Source organism: Amblyomma americanum, chromosome 4 (genome assembly GCF_052857255.1).
Source record: "Amblyomma americanum isolate KBUSLIRL-KWMA chromosome 4, ASM5285725v1, whole genome shotgun sequence".
Classification (NCBI taxonomy): Eukaryota; Metazoa; Arthropoda; class Arachnida; order Ixodida; family Ixodidae; genus Amblyomma; species Amblyomma americanum.
Window position 1 is genome coordinate 13450220 of NC_135500.1, and position 25579 is coordinate 13475798.

Consider the following 25579-nt stretch of genomic DNA (forward strand, 5'->3'; position numbering starts at 1 on the left):
GGCATAGGGAAAAATTAACAAGGGAACTGTAGAGGCATATCACATCCACGTTAGTGGTGAAACGTGTAGGCACAGCTTCGGTACTTCTGCATGATTGTGAGATTTAGTATCTCGACTCCCATGATTAGATGTGTTTTCGGAGAAGCATGTTTCTGGTTGTTTTTTGGAGTGTATTATAATCTCAGCTTTTTCCAATAAACCTCAGTTGTTAGTCAGCGCTTGTCCCTCTTATTTCTTCGTACGTGTCCGTGGTCGCTGCGCTGTTTTTTTTTTACTACGTCCGTGTACGTGCACAGGCACAGCATTCCAGAATTTTGACTTTCGTTAATGCAGGCTTATGATCACCGACATGCAGTTTTTATGTTGCTCTGATTTTCTCTAACTAAGCAACAAACTTCCTCATTGCCAAAATGTCCAATTACTTTTAAAATCTTTGTGGATAAGCACCCGCCTGTTTACGTCTGATTACAGTTTCCACTCCAGTTTAGAAAGTGGCTACTAATCACAGACGCCCAATTTCATTTTCTGGCGTTTTCTCTGTTTCCCTACATTGTATTACCTTTTCCTGGTATCTGTCGGGCATCGACCGATAGTGGAAAACTACCCGTCCGGTCATGTCGCGCACGGCCCGAGACAAAGTTTCGCCTACCGGTCATTTGTCGCGCATGGCCCGAGACAAAGTTTTGCCTACTATTTCTATAGGTGTGGGTAAGGTGTAGGTCAATTCGCGCGGCATCTGGTTGCATACCTTGTATGCTGAGAATTGGCTGCTTGGCTGTTCTCTCGAGGGAAGGCAGCACCATACAGCTGGAAAAATATTTTCTGATCACGTGTTTTGAAGCTCTGAATTGGCGCCAGAAACTCGCGGCATGAGTTCCGTTCCGGCAGGCGTGTATTGGTGAAAGCTGTCTAATGGCTTGAAGGCCGCAGCAGCGAGGATTGCGCTGTCTGCAGTGACAGAACGACAAAAGGAGGGACAAGAGAGACTGTATTCGTTTGCAAGACGTGCGACAGGAAGCCTGGCCTCCACCCAGGAGAGTGCTTCGGAAGGATCCACACTCCAAAGAGGTTCCGCTGTAGCCCTAGCGCAACTGAAAAAAAAAAGCTTTCAGTAAATATTCACGACCAAATCATGTCGGGGCACTCCGTTCTATTGTGAGGGGCTGGAAGGCCCAAAAGAATGCTGGCCGGTGCAGTAGTCAGCGGGAAAACTGCACCTGACCGGAAAGGGTTAAACCTCCATAAGTGGCCTGCCTGCGAGTGCCTTGACGGCGGCAAGCCTTCCAACTTTGAAGGCTTCCATGATGCAGCCGTTTTAAAGAAAGCCGCTCCATCGGCCTGTGCCGTTTGTGGCAGCGCCTTAGGAAATTGTTCTGGCACTGAGATTCGGTCAGCAGACATTTCTGCAGCTGTCAGCCTCTTCTTTATCCTTTCTGCCCTCACCTTTCGTCAGCATACTCTTGGATTTCATAGCTACATTGTGCTGACTGCTGCACCGACTGACTTGTTCGTACAAAGGTATCCGTCATCAATATCATACATCAGCAAACAGCAGCCTTTGGTAAGCCAAAGGATAAGTAAATATTGAATTCATGCGAAAACGGGTTCGTGAAAGTATGTTTTTTTTGGATTTGGGCGCACTCAGCATTAAATCGTGTACATATTGTTCTTTTCGAGTATTTTTGTAATGTTTCTAATATTTCCACAAAACAAGCTTACGTTTATTTGTATTTTTTCCTGGAATTAGAAAATTTTGGAAATTTACATCTCTACTGCATCTCATTTCAAACACGAACGGTAAATACATTTGGGACTTTTTCTTGCAGGCGGACATCTCTCCCTCTCCTTTTGCACTGCCTTTCTAGCGAGCGGCCATAACACTACGTACCGTGCATAATCCTGTCGTCTCGTTGCAGAAGCTTCCTTGCAAGCAAGCACTGCATGCCTGGCCTTCGATGTAGACGGCTTCCGTAAGGATGTTTCCTCTGCAGGAAAAGGTAATAGAAAAGAAAACAGCACGGATTAAGATTGCTTTTTTTATTTAGAATACAGTAGCCCTCACTTGAAGGCCATTACAGGAAAGGAATTTATTTATTTATTACTGTATACCAGTATTATTTATTACTGTATTACCGCATTACAGTGGCAGGGGGGGACAGACGGCAAGAAAACTCAAACACAGTCGGAAAAGCAGGAAATGCAGATAAAAAACAAATAGGCAAGCAACTGAATCAAATAAGCATAGAGGCAACACTTTTACAATCAATGAAAAAAAACAAGGGCTTAATTACAATGCATATTTTGCAAAGAGGAAAAAATACATCAGTGGAGGTAATGGTAGCAATATCATGTAGGAGTTTATTCGATCCGGAGATTGTTTGGGGGAAGAACGACATCTTGAAGAAGCTAGTTTTACGCCAGATCTCTAATTTTAAAGGCACGATCAAGACGCTATGAGACATAGTGGGAACGACGCAGATAATGCTCCCGGTTAATACCAGTTTTTTTGTGAAAGATACTGTGGATAATATTTAGTCTAAGAAGTTTCTTTCGCTGCTGGAGTGATTCCTATCCAAGGCTATTCTTTGCAGCGGAGACGCTAAAATGTCTGGGAAAGTGGCATAAACAAATCCCAGGGCCAAATTCTGGATCCTGTATATTTTGTGAATATCTACCTGCAGCCAAGGGTCCCAGACACAACAAGAATACTCAAGTACTGGTCTAATGTTAGTTTTATACAGTAGCTCTTTGGCATTAGGCAGTAAATTCGCATTTCTGCGAAGAAAACTGAGCACTCTGGAAGCCTTGCTTGTAGTGTAATCTATATGGCGACGCCAGGATAAATTTGCAGTAAACACTAAGATAGTTGAGGGTTCGACGGAAACTCGTCTGGCGAGGGAAATTCAGCATATCCTTTTAAACGAACACTCGCCAAAACTCATAAAGGAAAAAAATAACCGTAAGAGAATTGACGTTTCGGCACCACTACGGGTGCCTTGTTCACAATGGGATGAAAAACGAGACGGGCTGCTGCTTATGTAGGGAAAACGTTGCGTATCGTGCGGATGTATATCTCGGGTAGATTGCCCTGTGTCCTGTTAATCGCTTGGCTTGTCATTTGTATGTGAAGGGATTCCTTGAGCAGACGAGTAGATAATGATTTTTCTTTCTCAAGTCATCATCATCATCATCATCATCATAATCAGCCTTACTACACCCACTGCAGTGCAAAGGCCTCTCCCATGTCTCTCCAATTAACCCTATCCTTTGCCAGCTGCATCCACCCTTTGCCTGCAAACTTCTTAATCTCATCCGCCCACCTAACCTTCTGCCGCCCCCTGCTACGCTTACTTTCTCTTGGAACCCACTCCGTTACCCTTAAGGACCAGCGGTTATCTTGCCTTCGCATTACATGCCCTGCCCAAGCCCATTTCTTTCTCTTGATTTCGACTAGGATGTCATTAACCCATGTTTGTTCCCTCACCCACTCTGCCCGCTTCCGATCTCTTAACGTTACACCTATCATTTTTCTTTCCATGACTCGCTGCGTTGTCCTTAACCTAAGCTTAACTCTTTTCGTTAGCCTCCACGTTTCTGCCCCGTAGGTGAGTACCGGTAAGATTATGCTGTTGTACACTTTCCTCTTGAGGGAAATTGGTAAACTGCCACTCATGATCTGCGAGAATTTGCCATATGCGCTCCAGCCCATTCTTATCCTTCTAGTTATCTCCCTCTCATGATCTGGATCAGCTGTCACTACCTGCCCTAAGTAGACGTATTCCGGCACAATTTCTAGGCTCTCGCTGCCAATTGTGAACTGTTGTTCCCTTGCTAGGCTGTTGAACATTACCTTGGTTTTCTGCATGTTAATTTTTAGACCCAACGATCTGCTCTGCCTGTCTAACTCGTTGATCATGATTTGCAGTTCACCTCCTGAGTGACTCAGCAAGGCAATGTCATCAGCAAATAGCAGATTATTTAGGTATTCTCCATTTATTCTTATTCCCAACTGTTCCCAATTCAGGCTTCGAAATACCTCCTGCAAACATGCGGTGAACAGCATTGGCGAGATCGTGTCTCCTTGCCTGACGCCCTTCCTTATTGGAATTTTATTGCTGACTTTATGGAGGACTATAGTAGCTGTGCAGTTGCTATATATATCTTCCAGTATTTTGACATAAGGCTCTTCTACCCCCTGAGTACGCAATGCCTGTATGACTGCTGAGGTTTCCACTGAGTCGAATGCTTTCTCGTAATCAATGAAAGCTATATATAGAGGTTGGTTATATTCTGCGCATTTCTCTATCACCTGATTGATAGTGTGAATATGATCTATTGTGGAATATCCTTTACGAAAGCCTGCCTGATCATTTGGTTGATTAAAGTCTAACGTTGCCCTGACTCTATTAGCGATTACCTTAGTAAATACTTTGTAGGAAACGGATAGTAAGCTGATCGGCCTGTAATTTTTCAAGTCCTTGGCGTCTCCCTTCTTATGAATTAAGATAATGTTTGCATTCTTCCAAGCTTCTGGTACAGTTGAGGTCATAAGGCATTGCGTATACAGGGTGGCTAGTTTTTCTAGCACGATGACCCCTCCATCCTTCAACAGATCTGCTGTTACCTGATCCTCCCCAGCTGCTTTCCCCCTTTTCATTGCTTCTAAGGCTTTCTTTACTTCATCTTTCGTTACTGGTGGGATGACGCATTGCTGTGCACTGCTGTCTTTCTCATTAGCGCTCTGATTACATTGACTACTGTACAGGTCTGTGTAGAACTCTTCGGCTACGTTAACTATCTTATCCATATTGCTAATGACATTGCCCTGCTTGTCTCTTAATGCATACATCTGGTTCTTACCTATGCCTGGTTTCCTCTTCACTGTTTTTAGGCTACCTCCGTTCTTTATAGCATGCTCGATTCTCTCCATATTAAACTTCCTTATGTCGGCTACCTTGCGCTTATTTATTAACTTTGATAGCTCCGTTAGTTCTATTCTATCGGTAGTGTTAGATGCCTTCATGTTTTGACGCTTCTTAATCAGATCTTTCGTCACCTGAGATAGCTTCCCGGTATCTTTTCGAACTGTCCTACCGCCTACTTCTACTGCGCACTCCGTAATTATTGATGTCAGGTTATCGTGCATTGAATGAACATCAATATCATCTTCCTCAGTTAAAGCCGAATATCTGTTTTGCAGCGCTATCCTAAACTCCTGTGCTTTCCCTCTTATGGCTAACTCGTTAATGGTCTTCTTCTTCGCTAGCTTCTTCCGTTCCCTCTTCAAGTCTAAGCTAATTCTAGACCTTACCATTCTATGGTCGCTGCAACGCACCCTTCCGAGGACGGCCACATCCTGAATGATGCCAGGTTTAGCGCATAGTATGAAGTCGATTTCATTTTTAATCTCACCATTGGGGCTCTTCCAGGTCCACTTCCTGTTTTCTCGTTTGCGGAAGAAGGTATTCATGATCCGTAAATTATTTCTATCCGCGAATTCGACTAATAGCTCTCCCCTGCTATTTCTAGAGCCTATCCCATAGTCACCTACCGCGTGGTCGTCTGCCTGCTTCTTGCCCACCTTCGCATTGAAGTCGCCCATCAGTACAGTGTACTGCGATTTTGCTTTATTCATTGCTGATTCTACGTCCTCATAGAAGCTTTCAACGGTCTGGTCATCATGGCTGGATGTGGGTGCGTAGGCCTGCACCATTTTCAGCTTGTACCTCCTATTCAGCCTAATTACTATAGCTGCTACCCTCTCGTTAATACTGTAGAACTCCTCTACGTTGCCAGCTATATCCATATTAATGAGGAAACCCACACCTAGTTCTCGTCTATCCTCTAACCCGCGATAGCACAGTATGTGTCCGCCCTTTCTCAAGTATGCGCGTGGAATCCCAGTCAAACAAGTGGCCCGTGTTTTGCTGGTGTTCGGCGAGAGCGTTAGAAGTCACTTTTTTGTTTTTGACGTCACGCTGGTGTTCTTTGAATCGTCTCCTGAAGTCCCCTGTTTCGCCTATATAGGCTGCACCGCATTCTTTGCAAGGAATTTTGTAAACTACCCCAGGGTAGCTGGTCTTTTCAAGCGGGTCCTTTGCTCGTACCAAATGGTTTCTGAGCTTGCTGGATGGGACATGGGCAACTTGGATGTCGTAGTCAGCCAGTATCCGGCATAACGTCTCGCTGACACCAGGGGCATATGGGATGGCTGCACGTTTTTTCTTATTGGCTGCTTTTGCTTCGGCTTGAGGGGCCGCAGCGTGTCGTTCTTGTGATTGTAGCACTTGACGCGGGTATCCGTTCTTTGAAAGCTTTCTTGTGCGGCGGACTTCACGAGTTCTTTTGCATGGGCTTGAACAAAGCTTGAAGGCACGATTGTAAAGCGCCGCGGCAACGGAGCGTTTCTGCCCTATTGGGTGCGCAGAATAAAAATTCAGGTACTTCCCTGTGTGTGTAGGCTTCCTGTACACGCTCGTCGTGATGCCGTTTGTTGTTCGCTCGATGAGGACGTCGAGGAAAGGGAGGCGCCCATTGCTCTCGTCTTCCATCGTGAACTGAACGCTCTCTTGAAATGAGTTCAGGTGCCGTAGAAATTTTTCCGCATCCTGTCGTCGGATGATGCAGAAACAGTCGTCGACGTACCGCAGGAAAAACCTAGGTGGCGGGTCGAACGACGCAGCGGCGCGCGACTCTCTATCGTTTCTAGGGCCAGGTTGGAGCAGACTACGGACATGGAGGCTCCCATTGCTGTGTCGAAGATCTGCTTGTACATCGTCTTGTTGAACACAAAGTATGTGTTTGACAAGCAGAATTTTAGGAGCCGGCACAAGTCGTCTGTCTCTACGGGCGTACGTTCTGGCAGAGACAAGTCGTTCTTCAGGGCATTCCTGCAACACTCGACTGCGAAGTCCACCGGCACGCAAGTAAACATGGACCTCACGTCGAATGACACCATAATGTGATCATCGCCAAAAGTCGCAGTCTTCAGTTTGTCAATGAAATGTGCCGAGTCTTTGACGTGCGTAGGCGTGTTTCCTGCCAAAGGCGCCAGTACCCGGTGGAGGTATCTCGACAACTTGTTCAGAGGTGACCGTGTGAAGTCAACAATCGGGCGAAGTGGTACCTCCTTCTTGTGTATCTTGGGCACCCCGTATATAGCTGGCGCCGAGCCGTTGTGACAAAGTAGGCGATTGTAAACATAGCCTTTGTCGGGGGGGACGAACTTGAAAACATCAGTAAGAAATTTTTGCAGCTCGGACTCGATTTTCTTTGCAGGGTCTCGCGCCAGCTTGGCGTACGTCGTTGTGTCCTCCAGAAGGGCGTACATTTTTCGCACATAGTCTGTGCGGTCTAAAACGACAGTGGCGTTATCCTTGTCAGCAGGAAAGATGACGATGTCTTTGTTCTTCTGCAGCCTGGTCAATGCTGTTTGCTCTGCGGGTGTGATAGTGCGAGTCTTGCTTTTAGCAAGCTTAGAAAGAGCTCCAATGGCCCTTGAGCGTGTTTCGCTTTGTAAGCTGGGGGCGACCTTGCGTATAGCCTCTTCAACAGCGCAGGTCATGTTAACAGCATTTGGAGGAGCGGCAGTATTGAAGTTGAGGCCTCGGAGAAGTAGGCTGCGTTCATGCGGATCAAGCGTGTGCGAAGACAGGTTGCATATACTCGCTGTCACCCCGGCCTCAGGCAGACTGGCCAACAGCTGCTTGAACTTTGCATTTTGTGCCATATATTTCAATTCTTGATTCTTGGCGCCCTCGGTGTTGGCATGCAGAACATCAAAGAAGTCCGCGGGAATGAGCTTTTCCAGGAACTGTTGGACGCAATAAATGTCATTCTCCAGGCGTTTGATTGTGCATTTTGTCTCGAGGATCCTTGCCTGCAGTAGTCGCTTTTCAGCTTGAGCAATGGTTTGTCTTCCAGTTGGCGTACGCACGAGGATCGGTAGCCGCAGAGACTTGGGGATCAATCTATGTGATTTGCAACGAACATTGAACTGGAGGTGGCTTTGAAACGAAGTCAGCCTTGTCTTGAGGTTGACGAATTGTCGAATCTTGGTAACAGCAGGCGGCCCATGTTTCTCGCGAAGAGCAACATAGTTGAGGGTTCGACGGAAACCCATCTGGTGAGGGAAATTCAGCATATCCTTTCGGCACAGCAATGGGAGCCTCCATTTCCGTAGTCTGTTCCAACGTGGCCCTAGAAACGATAGAGAGTCGTGCGCTTGCGTCGTTCGACCCACCACCTAGGTTTTTCCTGCGGTACGTCGACTTTTTCTGCATCATCCGACGACAGGATGCGGAAAAATTTCTACGGCACCTGAACTCATTCCAAGAGAGCGTTCAGTTCACGAGGATCCTTGCCTGCAGTAGTCGCTTTTCAGCTTGAGCAATGGTTTGTCTTCCAGTTGGCGTACGCACGAGGATCGGTAGCCGCAGAGACTTGGGGATCAATCCATGTGATTTGCAACGAACATTGAACTGGAGGTGGCTTTGAAACGAAGTCAGCCTTGTCTTGAGGTTGACGAATTGTCGAATCTTGGTAACAGCAGGCGGCCCATGTTTCTCGCGAAGAGCAACATAGTTGAGGGTTCGACGGAAACCCGCCTGGTGAGGGAAATTCAGCATATCCTTTCGGCACAGCAATGGGAGCCTCCATTTCCGTAGTCTGTTCCAACGTGGCCCTAGAAACGATAGAGAGTCGTGCGCTTGCGTCGTTCGACCCACCACCTAGGTTTTTCCTGCGGTACGTCGACTTTTTCTGCATCATCCGACGACAGGATGCGGAAAAATTTCTACGGCACCTGAACTCATTTCAAGAGAGCGTTCAGTTCACGATGGAAGAAGAGAGCAATGGGCGCCTCCCTTTCCTCGACGTCCTCATCGAACGAACAGCAAACGGCATTACGACGAGCGTGTACAGGAAGCCTAACCACACAGGGAAGTACCTGAATTTTTATTCTGCGCACCCAATAGGGCAGAAACGCTCCGTTGCCGCGGCGCTTTACAATCGTGCCTTCAAGCTTTGTTCAAGCCCATGCAAAAGAACTCGTGAAGTCCGCCGCACAAGAAAGCTTTCAAAGAACGGATACCCGCGTCAAGTGCTACAATCACAAGAACGACACGCTGCGGCCCCTCAAGCCGAAGCAAAAGCATCCAATAAGAAAAAACGTGCAGCCATCCCATATGCCCCTGGTGTCAGCGAGACGTTATGCCGGATACTGGCTGACTACGACATCCAAGTTGCCCATGTCCCATCCAGCAAGCTCAGAAACCATTTGGTACGAGCAAAGGACCCGCTTGAAAAGACCAGCTACCCTGGGGTAGTTTACAAAATTCCTTGCAAAGAATGCGGTGCAGCCTATATAGGCGAAACAGTGGACTTCAGGAGACGATTCAAAGAACACCAGCGTGACGTCAAAAACAAAAAAAGTGACTTCTAACGCTCTCGCCGAACACCAGCAAAACACGGGCCACTTGATTGACTGGGATTCCACGCGCATACTTGAGAAAGAAAAATCATTATCTACTCGTCTGCTCAAGAAATCCCTTCACATACAAATGACAAGCCAAGCGATTAACAGGACACAGGGCAATCTACCCGAGATATACATCCGCACGATACGCAACGTTTTCCCTACATAAGCAGCAGCCCGTCTCGTTTTTCATCCCATTGTGAACAAGGCACCCGTAGTGGTGCCGAAACGTCAATTCTCGTACGGTTATTTTTTTCCTTTATTACTTTGGTGAGTGTTCGTTTAAAAGGATATGCCAAACACTAAGATATTTGTGTTTGAAAACTTTTGACAATGTTTCCGCGTTAACACTGTATGAAAAGCCATGAGAATGTTTTTCCTAGTAAAAAACATGTACACAGATCTTTTCACGTTAATATCCATGCACCAAGTATTGCACCAGTTAGTAATCAAGGACAAATTATTCTGCAGGGCACTGCAATCGTCGGAAGCGTGAATGTCGTGTGCGGCTGGCTTGGGTTCGCTCCGAGCCCCAAGTAAAGACGTATGGAACGCCGCCAGTGTGTGGACAAGAGTGTGTGCGTTGTGATTTCATTTCCTTTTTTTTGACTCCACACGAACTAACGAGTCAAGCGGAAGTCGTCGGAGGAGATGCGGGGTGCGCAGAAGACCCAGCTTGGCAGGGCCCCATTATTCACAGCCCCGCTCCAGAAGCAGCGATGAAGACCGTGATGCCTTTTCGTCCCTAACGAGGCGCCGCTGCCCAAGGCCATGTCCCGGGCGGCGGTCGTGATCAGGATGTGGCCAGAAGGCAAGTTTGGAGACGCGTTCCCACGCTCACTGTGACCGCTTATCAGCTCCATGGGAAGATCATGGCCAGGCGCCTACTGTGCATGCGGAGGCGTCAAGAGGAATTGGGGAGCGGTGGCGCCTTAAATGGCCCCTCGGGGACGGCCTTGCACAGACTGTGTTGTCCTCGCATGCTCTTTGATGGAATAAACATGCCCTCCCGTGGAAAACGAGGAGGTAGTGGGCCCCCGAGGGAGGGTGGAGTTATCCGAGAGGGGATTTACTTTTAGTATGTGTGATGATGACCTGTCCCCTCTCCCCAATAATTGATTGGGCGTGTTGTACTGTCTCCTTTTAAAGGTGTTTTTCTTTCCCGTGTTTTATTAGTTTTTTCGTTTCCCCGGTCCTTGGTTGGATGAGTACTAGTGTTTCGACCTAGTTGGTTGGTGTACCCACTGAGGGCGGGGACTTAGGGATTAATAGAAGACGTTTTGGTGGGACCGGGGGTGGATTTCGTCTGGTCACTCTGCGGATCAATCAGTATCTATAGGTACATAGTATGTACACAGACGCATTTGAGAGGGAATACCTCAACATATATCATTAATATAGATTAAGAAGAGGAGTGGCCCCAGAACCCTGAGGTACACCAGACGATACGTCTGCCCGATCAGACTGCGCTCCATTTAACACGCATTTGACGTCTGAGATGTAAATATTCTCTAATGCAGGCAATAACTGATGAATTTATGTTGTACCGGGATAGTTTTTCAAGCAGTAAAGAATGTGGGACTAAATCAAAGGCCTTCCTGAAATGTAAATATAAACAGGCAATAGTGAATCCGTCGTCCAAGGCACCAGCCAGATCATATGCAAATTCGTTCAGTTGCGTGACAAACGGAAATCGGGTGCGGAAACCGTGTTGCTGGGGAAAAACCGTTGAAATGTTTCATTATGTTTGTAAAGAAGATTACATTGAAGCACCTTGCAGCTAATCCCGGCCGCGGCGGCCGAATTTCGATGGAGGTGAAATTCTAGAGGCCCGCGTGCTGTGCGATGTCAGTGCACGTTAAAGAACCCCAGGTGGTCGAAATTTCCGGAGCCCTTCACTACGGCGTCCCTCATAGCGTGAGTCGCTTTAGGACGTTACACCCCATAAACCATAAACCTTGCAGCTAATACTCGTTAGCGAGATCGGACGGTAATTGGAAACGATACTGCGGGGCCCCGACTTGTGCAGTCGCACAATGTGAACAAATTTCCAGTCATCTGGCAAAGCACTTTCTTGAAGCGATTTTGTGAAAATAACGAGCAATTATATGGATAATGGGCCCGCGCACGAAGAAAGTAATGCCGATGGTAAGCCGTCTGGCCCCGTTGCTTTTGAAGCAATCCATTTTTCTAACAATATTTGAAATTCGCGCAAATAAAAAACGATGTCTTCCATGTGTTCTGCGCCCACATCGGTTGTCTGCGCATTATAATCATGGCTGCTAAGGCGACCAGCAAAAACGGAGCTAAAGTGCTCGCTCAAAAGTTTTGCTTTTACAAGGCCGATATAGATCAAATTGCTGTCATCTTCGAGCGGCTGAATTGATGCTGCATCTTTGCCGTTCAATTTGATAAGTTGTGAGAGTTGTTTTGGGCGCCTCTGCATCCTTGGAGGAAAGGACTCGAAGAAGTAATCTTTTTTCTATTTTCAGGAGAAGTTTCATGTCCTTAGTTGCTTTGTTCAGTTTCTGGTTCAAGCGGGTCGAAGGCGATTTCTTATGTGCAACTTAAGTAGTCGCCCTTTTTCTGGCGATCCTGCGTACCTCCCGATTACATCAAGGCTTAGATGTACTATGTCGAGGCGTCATTATCCATGATGGCACATATTGATCGCCCAACTCGAGAAGTTTATTTTTGAATATGTTCCGCAACGTCTGCACACTTTCGATTTCCGCTAAAGTTTCGAAGACATCGTAATATTCATGTAAGGAAAGCGCTATATCGTTTGTACGGGCTTTTTGATAGCTGTAAATGCGTCGCCGAGCACAATTAGCAATATTTGCGTGGTGCAAATTTATCTCACAGAAAAAAAACATCATGGTCACTAATACCTGGGAGTACTACAGGAGTTATCGTCGCCAGGGAAGCGTTCGTGAATATCAGATGCAAAATATTAGCTCCACGCGTAGGCTGATGGACCACCTGAGTCAGAGCATAAGAGCAGCAAATTACAATGATTGCGTTGGTTGACGCAGTCTGTGCTCTCGAAGTAGGCCCTTGATCCCCCCAGCTAGCATCTGGAAGATTGAAGTTACCTGCTATTAACATGTAGTCATATAAATCTTAGAGCATCGGTTGATTTTAATTTGATTTGTTGTATCTACCACGCAGAAGTAAATTAGGCAATCGACAGCAAAAATTTTAATTTTTACTGGTGGTTCTAAAACACAAGGAATACCATTTATATAAATCAAAAACAATAACGGCCCAAACACAGATCCTTGTGAAACTCCAGACAAAACTTCGTGTGAACTAGACATGCAGTTGTCAATACGGACGGTTTGTACACGACCACTCAAGTAGGCGGCAGTCCAGTTAGCCATGTTTGAAGACTGTTTTTTTGAAGCTTGAAGTTCATTCATTGCTTTGTTAGACAGGTAACAAACGCGCAGTAAAGCAGGAGCTAAAGACGTAGCCTGACAGGGGCTCCCGCTCTATTGAGCAGTAACGGCAGCCAAGGTGCAATTTCAAACAAAGCTTGCAAGCATATACCATACATTTTTACAGACAGCGAACGTTGAAAATGAACAGAAATTAAAACTAGAAAAAACACCAACAAGCATATAAAATACATCAAATATACGTAGCACACGCTTAAACAGAAAGATAAATTATTGTACTTTAGCAAAGCAACATAAGTAGAAATTGTAAAGTTCAGTATTTATTATTTCAATCTCTAGCAAAAATCTTCTTAGTGACTACTTTGAAATGCGTGCCCTGAAACCAATCTTGTTTCCTAGGTTATTTAAATATAGGGGGACTTGGTAGTTTAAGTGTTGCGTGCCATAGTTTGTACGTATGTGTGCTGTTCTAAGCGTTTCTTTTCGTAAGCAGTATCGACTTGGTGTCTTAGGCTAGACATTATCATATAGCTTATTTTTTATGAATTGTGCAAGCTTGTAATAGAATATTCGACTAGGTTTAAGGATTTAAAGTTTTAAGAAGAGGGGTTTAGTTGCGAAATCTTGAGGTCTACCTCTGTATCTTTCAGACATTCTTAATATTTTTTTCTGTAATATGGTTCACCGGGTATAACTTTTTTTACTTGTAGTACCCCATACTATGTTGCCATATGATAGTCGGGAATAAAATAAAGTGTAGTACAATGTCTGAAGCAATACTGGCATTCCTAAGTTTAAAAGAAAATTGACTATGTGGAACCTTATCCAATGTCTTGTCAAAATCTATGCAGATGACGTCAGTTTGTTCTCATGTTATTCAAAGCTATAAAAAAAATCATGAAGTTTCGATGAGCTTTGAAACTGTGGGCAAACCACTTTGGAATCTATACTGTAATGAATAAAAGAAGTCCGCATCGAGGAAATGAATGATAAGCTTTGCTACTGCATGTTCCATAACCTTGCAAATCAGAGAAGTGAGCGATATCAGGCGATAGTTGCTAACTTTATTTCGACTGCCGGATCTAAGATTAGAAATCACAACAGCCTGCGCCAGCCTTGAGGCAGTGAACAGGTTTCCAAGCACTTTCGAAAAAACTATTGGTAGATGAATCGATACTCATTCAGCATATCGCCGCAAAAATTTACTAGGGATCCTATCTGGTCCACTTGTTTTTTTTCGTTTCAAGCTCAAGCAAATGCTGGATTATGCGCGCTTAAGTGATTTCTAGAGGGTCCATAGCACAAGCGCGCAAATCATTGTGCTCAATCATTCTGTGTTGTGTTGTGTTGGTTTTTATGGCACATAGGCAGCCAAGGCGATCATACGCCAAGCTCAAGGTATAGACTAAGTTTCCTGTCGAATGTTTATAAATGTGAAATATTACCGATGGTGTAGATGGCCTAAAAGAATGTATTGTCTAGTAATCACAGAGGTGAAGAAATTTGGAAATGGCTAATGGTAAAAGCCTTAAAGAACGTCAGGTAGCCTCAACAGCTATCCTTGGCTGGGCAAGGATCTGGAGGCCCCCAACCAACCAAATAAAAACCTCAGACTTCTTCTCAGGAATGAGAAAGTGGCTGAGGTGTATCATGTAATAAACCGAGCCAGTTAGTAAAAATTTAGTTTTTCAAGTACGCCTGCTTCTTTTAAATGGCTAAAAACAGAAGCTATGTCAACAATGGCATTATCATCTGTAGCAGTGTTGGGTGAAAAGGAATGCATTCATTATAAAATTGAGCAAAGTACTTTTCTACATTTTTCCAGTTTCACACAAAAGAATGAAATGTGGTTAACCGTAAGTTCATCTCCGCAATCTTTGCAAATAAGTTTGCTTGTTTTTTTAGCCTAAGTTGCGTGTGGCCTATTCGAAGACGGCATAAGATCTTTTCCTTGAAACGTTCCTGGTGCACACACGACTTAAATTCATCTGAAACCGGTTAAACTTTAATGTCACAAGCCGACGGCCGTTTTTTCTTTAGTTTCCTTTGTACTAATTTCATGCAATCATTAAAGCGTATATTTACTTTTTTAATGCCTTGCCACGAGCTTTAGCAGAACAAAAATCTTCTCTCTCGTTGCCTTTCATTCCGACATGACTCGGGACCCAGCTGAGTTTAACGGTTTGTCCTCGAGCTGTGGCTGTTAATTTCTGTGTATGATGTCACGAGTGATTGCGTTTCCGGAGTGGAGAGCTGTATGTACACTTACGGAGTCTGTGTAAATAATACTGTTTGTGAGGTTCTCGTTTACTATTTTTCCTATGTCCACGCAGACTTCATAACTTCCTGCAGTGAAGATGGATGCCCACTGCGGAAGTCGTACTGTTTTTTCCCAATTCCCTCGCACCACAGCGCTTCCTACGTAATGATCTGTTTTTTAACCATCAGTGTAATAGTCCGTAAGAATACTGTATTTTTCTCCTAGGGCGAAGAATTCTTGTAGTATATGTTGTTGTGGAGGTACAGAACTGTGTAAGAGGGAAATCACAGATTACAGGAAAATTGTACCAGGGAGGAAGTGAACCTCGTCTTCGAGCAGTGCCAGGTAATGTATCTAGAACGCCGAGGTTTTGGCACATCTCTTCAAAACGCAGGAGGAGTGGCCTTATATAGTAGAAGCGACATTTGAGCTAGTTGGTATAGCATCGTGGGAAAAAAATATAAAGCGCACTCAGGGAAACGGACAAGGATGACAACAGAAGCGCTTACTCGCAACCGGGTGTTCATTCAAGAAACGCACAAAAAGAGAGAAAAACCACAAACAAAACAAAAGCCTTCATGCAGGCGCGTCAAGATAAAAAAAACTCCCTTTCATATGGAACCACCATGGGGTCGGCAACACAATTGCGCTCATTTGGGTTTCCATAGGACATGTCTCTAGCATCTAACAAAGTGCTCAAAAAAGTTAAAGATTTCAATAGGCCACTTCCAACGGGTTCAGAGGAGGATAAAAAGAAAAAAAAATGTGGCAGTTATTCGTTATTTTCATCAGTTTTCTCTCGACGGAACGTTCAGGTGGCAATACACCAGGCATGTGCAATTAAAATCTGCAATTTGACTAACACCGAACATGTTTATCCGTTACGTCGCCAATCACTGCGTCCATAATGATGCTAGACGAACGGCAACCGATAATTTCGCGCCGCGAGGCCTTGGAAGTATGTAACTAAAGAGCCCGTTCTTGTTCTTAATTCCTGCCGTGCTTTTCGTCAACTGGACAGATGCGGCCAACTACCGAAGGCGGTGTGGCTGTGGCGTCCGTTTTGAACGCGCGAGAGACCTGTATTTCGACAGAACGTCCAGGCGGCAATACATCAGGCATGCGCAATTAAAATCAGCAATTTGACTAACACCGAACACCTTTATTCGTTACGTCGCCAATCACTGCGTCCATAACGATGCTTGCTGAACGGCGACAGATAATTGCCCGCGGCGAGGCCATGGAAGTATGCAACTAAAGAGCCCGTTCTTCTTCTCAATTCCTGCCGTGATTTTCGTCAACTGGACCGTTGCGGCCAACTACCAAAGACGGTGTGGCTGTGGCGTCAGGTTTGAACGGGCGCGAGACTTGTATTTCGAAGGAACGTCCAGGCGGCAATACATCAGGCATGGGCAATTAAAATCCGAAATTTGACTAACACCGAACATGTTTATCCGTTACGTCGCCAATCACTGCGTCCATAATGATGCTTGCTGAACGGCACCGATAATTGCCCGCGGGGAGGCTTTGGAAGTATGCAACTAAAGAGCCCGTTCTTGTTCTTAATTCCTGCCGTGCTTTTCGTCATCTGGACAGATGAGGCCAACTACCGAAGGCGGTGTGGCTGTGGCGTCCGGTTTGAACGGGCGAGAGACCTGTATTTCGACGGAACGTCCAGGTGGCAATACATCAGGCATGCGCAATTAAAATCTGCAATTTGACTAACACCGAACATCTTTATTCGTTACGTCGCCAATCACTGCGCCCATAATGATGCTTGCTGAACGGCGACAGATAATTGCCCGCGGCGAGGCCATGGAAGTATGCAACTAAAGAGCCCGTTCTTCTTCTCAATTCCTGCCGTGCTATTCGTCAACTGGACCGTTGCGACCAACTACCGAAGATGGTGTGGCTGTGGCGTCAGGTTTGAACGGGCGCGAGACCTGTATTTCGAAGGAACGTCCAGGCGGCAATACATCAGGCATGGGCAATTAAAATCCGAAATTTGACTAACACCGAACATGTTTATCCGTTACGTCGCCAATCACTGCGTCCATAATGATGCTTGCTGAACGGCACCGATAATTGCCCGCGGGGAGGCTTTGGAAGTATGCAACTAAAGAGCCCGTTCTTGTTCTTAATTCCTGCCGTGCTTTTCGTCATCTGGACCGTTGCGGCCAACTACCTAAGGCGGTGTGGCTGTGGCGTCCGGTTTGATCGGGCGAGAGACCTGTATTTCGACGGAACGTCCAGGCGGCAATACATCAGGCATGGGCAATTAAAATCTGCAATTTGACTAACACCGAACATCTTTATTCGTTACGTCGCCAATCACTGCGCCCATAATGATGCTTGCTGAACGGCGACAGATAATTGCCCGCGGCGAGGCCATGGAAGTATGCAACTAAAGAGCCCGTTCTTGTTCTTAATTCCTGCCGTGCTTTTCGTCAACTGGACCGTTGCGACCAACTACCGAAGATGGTGTGGCTGTGGCGTCAGGTTTGAACGGGCGCGAGACTTGTATTTCGAAGGAACGTCCAGGCGGCAATACATCAGGCATGCGCAATTAAAATCTGCAATTTGACTAACACCGAACATCTTTATTCGTTACGTCGCCAATCACTGCGCCCATAATGATGCTTGCTGAACGGCGACAGATAATTGCCCGCGGCGAGGCCATGGAAGTATGCAACTAAAGAGCCCGTTCTTCTTCTCAATTCCTGCCGTGCTTTTCGTCAACTGGACCGTTGCGACCAACTACCGAAGATGGTGTGGCTGTGGCGTCAGGTTTGAACGGGCGCGAGACTTGTATTTCGAAGGAACGTCCAGGCGGCAATACATCAGGCATGCGCAATTAAAATCTGCAATTTGACTAACACCGAACATGTTTATCCGTTACGTCGCCAATCACTGCATCCATAATGATGCTTGCTGAACGGCAACTGATAATTGCCCGCGGCGAGGCCTTGGAAGTATGCAACTAAAGAGCCCGTTCTTGTTCTTAATTCCTGCCGTGATTTTCGTCATCTGGACAGATGAGGCCAACTACCGAAGGCGGTGTGGCTGTGGCGTCCGGTTTGAACGGGCGAGAGACCTGTATTTCGACGGAACGTCCAGGCGGCAATACATCAGGCATGGGCAATTAAAATCTGAAATTTGACTAACACCGAACATGTTTATCCGTTACGTCGCCAATCACTGCGTCCATAATGATGCTTGCTGAACGGCACCGATAATTACCCGCGGGGAGGCTTTGGAATTATGCAAACTAAAGAGCCCGTTCTTATTTTTAATTCCTGCCGTGCTTTCCGTCATCTGGACAGATGCGGCAAACTACAGAAGGTATGCCTGTGGCATCCGGTTTGAACGGGCGAGAGACCTGTATTTCGACGGAACGTCTAGGCGGCAATATATCAGGCATGCGCAATTAAAATCTGCAGTTTGACTAACACCAAACATGTTTATCCGTTACGTCGCCAATCACTGCGTCCATAATGATGCTTGCTGAACGGCAACCGATAATTGCCCGTGGCGAGGCCTTGGAAGTATGCAACTAAAGAGCCCATTCTTGTTCTTAATTCCTGCCGTGCTTTTCGTCAACTGGACATATGCGGCCAACTACCGAAGAAGGTGTGGCTGCGGCGTCAGTTTTGAACGGGCGCCAGACATGTATTTCGACAGAACGTCCAGGCGTCAATACATCAGGCATGCGCAATTAAAATCTGCAATTTGACTAACACCAAACATGTTTATCCGTTACGTCTCCAATCACTGCGTCCATAATGATGCTTGCTGAACGGCGACCGATAATTGCCAGCGGCGAGGCCTTGGAATTATGCAAACTAAAGAGCCAGTTCTTGTTTTTAATTCCTGCCGTGCTTTTCGTCAACTGCACAGATGCGGCCAACTACCGAAGACGGTGTGGCTGTGGCGTCCCGTTTGAACGGGCGCCAGACCTGTATTTCGACGGGACGTCTAGGCGGCAATACATCAGGCATGCGCAATTAAAATCTGCAATTTGACTAACACCGAACATGTTTATCCGTTACGTCGCCAATAACTGCGTCCATAATGATGCTTGCGGAACGGCGACCGATAATTGCCCGCGGCGAGGCTTTGGAAGTATGCGACTAAAGAGCCTGTAGGCTTAACGCCTCAGGAGCGAAGGAAACGAGACCACTGCTACGAGCCGACACCAGAACAGAACTGCCAGCCGTGGCGACCAGGTGCCGTCTTTATTCTCTTCGCAGGGTGGCGCGCGCTAGCCGGGTTGTCGGCGCCGCCCAAGAGAGGGTGCTACAGGGCCCCCGCCTAGACTGCCCTTACAAAAATTTCTGTAGACAGTCCATAGACTGGCTATAGACTTTAGTCTAAGAAGTCTATAGACTGTCTATAGACAAATCCTTTAGACCAGTCTATAGACAATCTATAGATTTATGGCCATACACTTTTAGTAGACTTTTGTGTATAGACAGTCCATAGAAAAATGTCTACTGAAAGTCGATAGGTCCATTAACAGTCTATAGACACAGGTCCATAGACAGTCTATAGAAGATTTATGGATTTACGGCCATACACTTCCTATAGACGTCTGTCCATAGACCGTCTATAGACAAATGTCTACTTATAATAGACACAGGTCTATAGGCAGTCTATAGATGATTTAATAGACTTAGGCCATACACTTCCTGTAGATTTCTGTCTATAGACAAGTCTACTGGTCCAGTAGACATAGATCTATAGACTGTATATAGACATTCCAGAGTTATGTGGCCTGGCAATGCTGTAGACATTTGTCTATAGACAGTCTATAGAGCTGTGTCTAAAAAACCTTAATAGACCATCGTCTGTAGACTGCCTATAGACAGTCTACAACTGTTGAAAAAGGTCACCACACGGTCTTCACAAATGACATGACGATCAATATACTTACAATTTAGTTTATTTCCAAGCTATGCAGGCAAGGAATATGCAATACATGCACCATAAGAATGCACCACATAAAAATAAATGTTGATAGTAATGGTCCAACTATAGTTTCCTCAGAAGCAATCTTGCGACCTGTTTTCTGCAGTTAGTCATCCGGGCATGTTGATCTGTACAGTGGGAGGAAAAAAATAAGAGGAACTGAAAAAAAAATTCCCAATCTATCTCTACAAATGCGCTTTACAACACAAGGCATATATATCCTGGCTATCCCATTCAAGAAAGCTAGTTGATGTTTTGGTTTGGTTTTATGTGGTTCAAAAACCCAAGGTGACTCAGGCTGAGAGGCGCCGTAGTGAAAGGTTGCGGAGTAATTTCGGCCACCTGCGGTTTCTTACCGTGCACTGACATTGCATAGAACACAGTCCTCTAGCATTTTGCCTCTATCAAAACGCGACCGGCTATTTATTTATTTATTTATTGGAAATACCTGCAGCGCCCGAAGGCATTATTGCTAGACCAGGATCGAACCTGCATCATTCAGGTTGTAGTAGTAGTACGGTTTATTTGGGACAAAAATATACAAAATTTGTCCTGGGTGAGAAGGCTAATGGCATTGTTGCCTGATGAGGCCATCCCACCCCTGACAGCAGTGGCAACCACTATAGGCCTATTCGAACACATTTGCAGTACAGTACATCGTGCAACAACCAATATGTATGCAAGCACACAAAACAAAACAAATGGACAACCCTGAGGACTGTGTGCATGCTACTGTATATGAAAAAAGGTTTATAGATTCCCGAATACTATTTACACGTACAACACACCGAAATATCATCCATGACACAAAAGAAATTCTTTGACCTATTATTCCATTAGATACATATGTCTTAGTGTTTTCTTTAGGTAGTGATGGGTAGATTGGTAATAATTCAAAGATAGCTGGATATTGATTTCATAAATTTGCTATTTGCATACATAATCTCACATCACCATAGTTGGTGCGAGATTGGGGCACCTGTATTTTATCTTCCCTAAGGAGATGTGGAGTGTGTTTCCTTTGTATTGAACCTCAATATTTGAACGGTGCACGATTTCCAGAAATAACTTATATTTGAATAGCTTACTGATCTCTAGTATGTCATAGATGGCAAGTATGGCAAGCAATGTTCTATTTTTGGAATTTGTGAGTATCACGTATTGAGCGCTTTTGCAGAGGGTGCAGCTAATTAAGGTTTCTTTGTGTTGTGTCTGACGATACCTGGGAGCAGTATGTTAAACGTGAATCAAAGAGAGCATAGTAAGTTTGTTGCTTCACTGGCAACCTGTTTAATATGCCAAAAACATGTGGAAGTTCAATTCAGAGAGCTTCTGTGTGCGAATTCCAGAGAAACGTTTTATGAAAGATAACACCTAGAAAGCAAATCCTCTTAGACTGGTTGATAATGTTATTCCGGAACTTCAATTTGAACTCTATCTTTTTTGCTACCTTTAGGCTTGAAAATCAGGTATTCCGTCTTTTTTATCTTTAGGTCTAGTTTATTAAACGTTAACGAAAATTCTAAATAGTGAAGCCATTCATTTGCTTCCCTGTAAACGAAACTTTCATTGCAACCTGAAAAAAAATACATTAGTGTCATCTGCATGTAATACCATTTCCGAGCAGCCTGGGTGTTTACAATATCACTCTTATATATCAAGAATAATATGGGGCATAGAATGGACCCTATGGAACTCCATATTTAATAGTGCCTCGATCGGATGCGATGCTCTTTATTCTGGTGTATTGCTCCCTGCAAATTAAACAGCTTTCCATCAGGACATGTGCTGTACCTTGGATTCCATAGTATGGTAGCTTTATTAATAATATATCATGATGGACAGAATCAAAGGCTTTCCTGAAATCAAGAAATAAACCCAAAGTAAGCTTTCATTTCTTAATGTTGTCAGGAATTTTCTGTTTAATATAAAGTAAAGCAGTTTCAGCTGCCTTATTCTTTCTGAATCCAAACTGCTCCTTTACTGTCAAGTTATGCAGAGTCAGGAAATCGACAATTCTTTAGTTTCAGCTGGCTTATTCTTTCTGAATCCAAACTGCTCCTTTACTATCAAGTTATACAGAGTGAGGAAATCGACAATTCTTTTGTTCATCATGTGTTCAACTTTTGAAAAGACTGAAAGCACTTCAAGTCTTCAAAAGCACCACCTTTATGAATAGCTGGAACACGCGCAAGCTTTATTTGGTTTGGAAATATCCCTACATGAAGTATGCAGTTGCATATATGCGGAAGGACTGGAGTTATCAGTGCGGCTACAGCTTTCACATCATTGTAGGCTGATGCACAGTTGTCCTTCAGCGTCATGATTATGTTGAGGACTTCTTTCGTGCAAGTTGGAGCGAGAAATACAGCTTGAGGATATTGAACATTCATGTATTGTTCACACGATAATGTACCATGAATATCATTTGAGGCACCAACTTCAACAAAGTGCATGTTGAAAAGGTTTGAAATGTTTTTGTCAGTTCAGCCCTGTGTAGGTAATGCACAGCGGTAATGTCGTCTTGTGTAATAGCCTTAACTTGCAGCTTTTCTACAATCTCATTTACTTTGCTTAGCAAGTCCTCATCCTGGGTTTCAGTCAATATATGAAGCTCTAGGGTTAGAAAGTGACTACGCCACTCCAAATCATCTAGGTCCTGCTTCAGCTGAGTTATATCACTACCTACATTATTAGATTCCAGCCCTTCAACTCGCATCGTTAGTTATTTTGTAGTTTTTTCTTGAACAGCCAGGTGGTTCTGAAAGTCGTCAAACTTATCAGAGAGCAACTGCATTTGCGACTCAAATGCATCAAACTTTTTTGACAAAGGCAAAAGAGCATTAAGCTTCATTTCAGTCTGCAGTAATCTGAGTATCACGTCGGAATCATGCTGCGGATTTTCTGTGATGCTTGTGCCCTTGTGATTGCCTCGACAAGAGTCACATTTCCATGCTTTCTTTTTGGCTTCGCGCTTAGCATTGAAAGATTCTGCTGTTATTCCCGCACATGCACCACGATGAAAATTAAATTTGCACTCTGAGCATGTTGCAAAGATGCTATCAATGAGTGGAAGATGGCAAGCACAACAACGAGCTATAGTACGCTCAGATCTTTTACAAAAAACCCATCCACTTAGCAGCAGCGACGACATAAAAGGAAAAGAAAATCACATTGAGTGAGGCATAATTATGCAGAAACCTGTACAAAGGCAGAGGCGGTTACATGATGCTCGCAGTTACGGTCACCACTGCCAAGTGAGGTCCCAGTGGAAGGAATCTTCTTTTATAGCCCAAAGTGAACCGTTGATGCTGTGCCGGATTTCCGGGTGACACCGACGACCCCGCCTTCCTGGTCCGCTGCTCGAGACTACCGTCTGTCTTCAGGGCACGTGCGATGACCAGTGAGATGTACGGCTGCACAGTGGGTAATCTGCACAGAGGCAGAGACGGTTATGTGATGCTCGCAGTTATCGTCGCTACTTTGCAGTGGTGACGATAACTTGAGCACGTGAAGAACACAATAACCACTAAGCCATCGCGCTGGATTCATCATTTCAGTAAATATGCATGACAAATTCTAAGTGGCTGTCATAAAACATTGAAACTAATATCCACATTCTGTGCAACACTCTACCTCTACACTAAATACCTACTGCGAATACTGACCTCTGTATGCATTCCCTTTACATTAATTGGAATAGAATACTTAGAAAACTTGTGCCACTTATCATCATTGACTCGCTACGAGCTGTTGAGAATGCTGCCCCATAAAACGTACATTCAGTGCTCCTTGCAAAAGGATCCCAACTGGAGAATATTCAAGCATTTATTCTTATACCCACTATTGAACAAGCGCTTCAAAATACCCTGCATGAAGCCTGGTACGTATGCCGATACTCAAACGGGCACAAGCCATGCAAAACCTACCAGGCAGACTGCGAACCAGTTCACCACGGTTTTGCGCCCACAACTTGAAACACTAAGACGAAACAGCATACTCATACACCAGCGTGCGCTCTTTGGAACAAGCGGGTTACAGTGCTTCCATGCCGTGCTCATTATCCAGAAAAACTCAAACAGCACATAGTGGTTGCAGCAGCGCCATCTCAGAACCAGACGTGAGCTTCAGATAACAAGCTCATTATTGTAAGGATGAAATACCATCTCAAATTCAGTTAATTTTTACTTCAAGTGCAGCCTGGACAGAGCAGTAAAAAGGAGACACTTGCATGCAGGTACCCTAAACTAACGCTGATAGAAAAATCAACGAACACGCTCAAAGTAAGAATTATTTCATTTAAACAAATAACGTGTTCATCAAAAGGCGCTGCCATGAAAAAACAGCACGAGCAGAATTGCATTCGTGGCGCAAATAAGCGCCAAGTTACATTGGCGTTTTTGTAATGTAGCAGTCTGAGATGAGAAACGCATACTCTGCCTCTCGCACAATTGGTACTGAAGAAATTTCTGCCCGCGTAAGCGGGGTTCATGAACGAGCCTCTCGGAACGAAATGTAAGCCATCTCTTGTCGAGGCGACCTTCACTCAGCTTTCGAAATGAATTTCCCGCAGGCCAGCGGCGGCCAACGGCTCGGATAACAGGGATGGACAAATCCATACGTGTGCAACGAAAGGGGAGACGGGATGCAGCTCGTAGGTTCTTCGCGGTGTTTGTACACGCTCGCCATTTGCGCCGGCTACCACTTTTTTTTTTCAACCATCACTCTATTAGCATTCCTCCACCGCCGCTTCACTACAACTTTGACAAACGCCTCGAGCTCTAGTCAACAGCGTTACAAAACATATTTGGTGAAACGTCGCTGCCCACGACGCGCACCGAGTGAGCGGCTACAACAAACAAGCTATTAATGCACACCTCTCAATGAACAGCACTCCATGGTCCCGACAGGCGATGACACAAAGAATAAAAAATAAATGTAATCCACCTCAGAAGTTGATTGTGCGTTTCCGCAGATACCAAGTAAATCGTGCTCACACGGCTCTAACGCATAGTTTCATTTCGGCCTTCACTCACGGGCTAAGCGATATTTCTTGCTGCGCACCTACATTTCAACACGGAAAAGCCAGTAGAGAGCTCGCGAGGAGGGCTTATTACCGTCCCGGGTTTCGCACCGTGTGCCTTTCCGCGCGTTAGGAAATACATAGCGGCACAGACGTAAGCGCATTATTCGAGAACATGACGGCTGCCGCTGCTCACACTATAGTATTCTAGTTCACTATAGCTCACACAAACGTGCTTACAAACGCCGCTTACAAACGTGGATAGGAGGTAAATTTGTCGCTGCGCACATAACCTGCTCTGCACACACAGCACTGCTTAGAGTGGCTAAGGAGACCAAATGAATAAAAATAATAGTGTAGACTTACCGTAAGTGGACGATTTAGTTGAATTTCAATCAGAACTTAATCCACGAGAGAACACTCCGCCGACGCCGACACACCGGCGCACACGG

The 25579-nt window shown here is 45.2% G+C and overlaps 1 long non-coding RNA gene across 3 annotated transcripts; it reads right to left on the reverse strand.

Moving 5' to 3' along the window:
- Positions 1-974: 974 nt before the first annotated feature.
- LOC144130042 (uncharacterized) lies at positions 975-25579 on the reverse strand. Of its 3 annotated transcripts, XR_013313943.1 has the most exons (4): positions 25494-25579; positions 23330-23536; positions 1889-1985; positions 975-1091 (listed from the first exon to the last, which is right to left on the reverse strand). It is a non-coding gene; the product is annotated as an uncharacterized LOC144130042 (long non-coding RNA). The 3 variants fall into 3 exon arrangements; XR_013313942.1 differs by lacking the exons at positions 975-1091; positions 1889-1985 and adding an exon at positions 20063-20232; XR_013313941.1 differs by lacking the exons at positions 975-1091; positions 1889-1985 and adding an exon at positions 20063-20232 and having other exon boundaries at positions 23306-23536.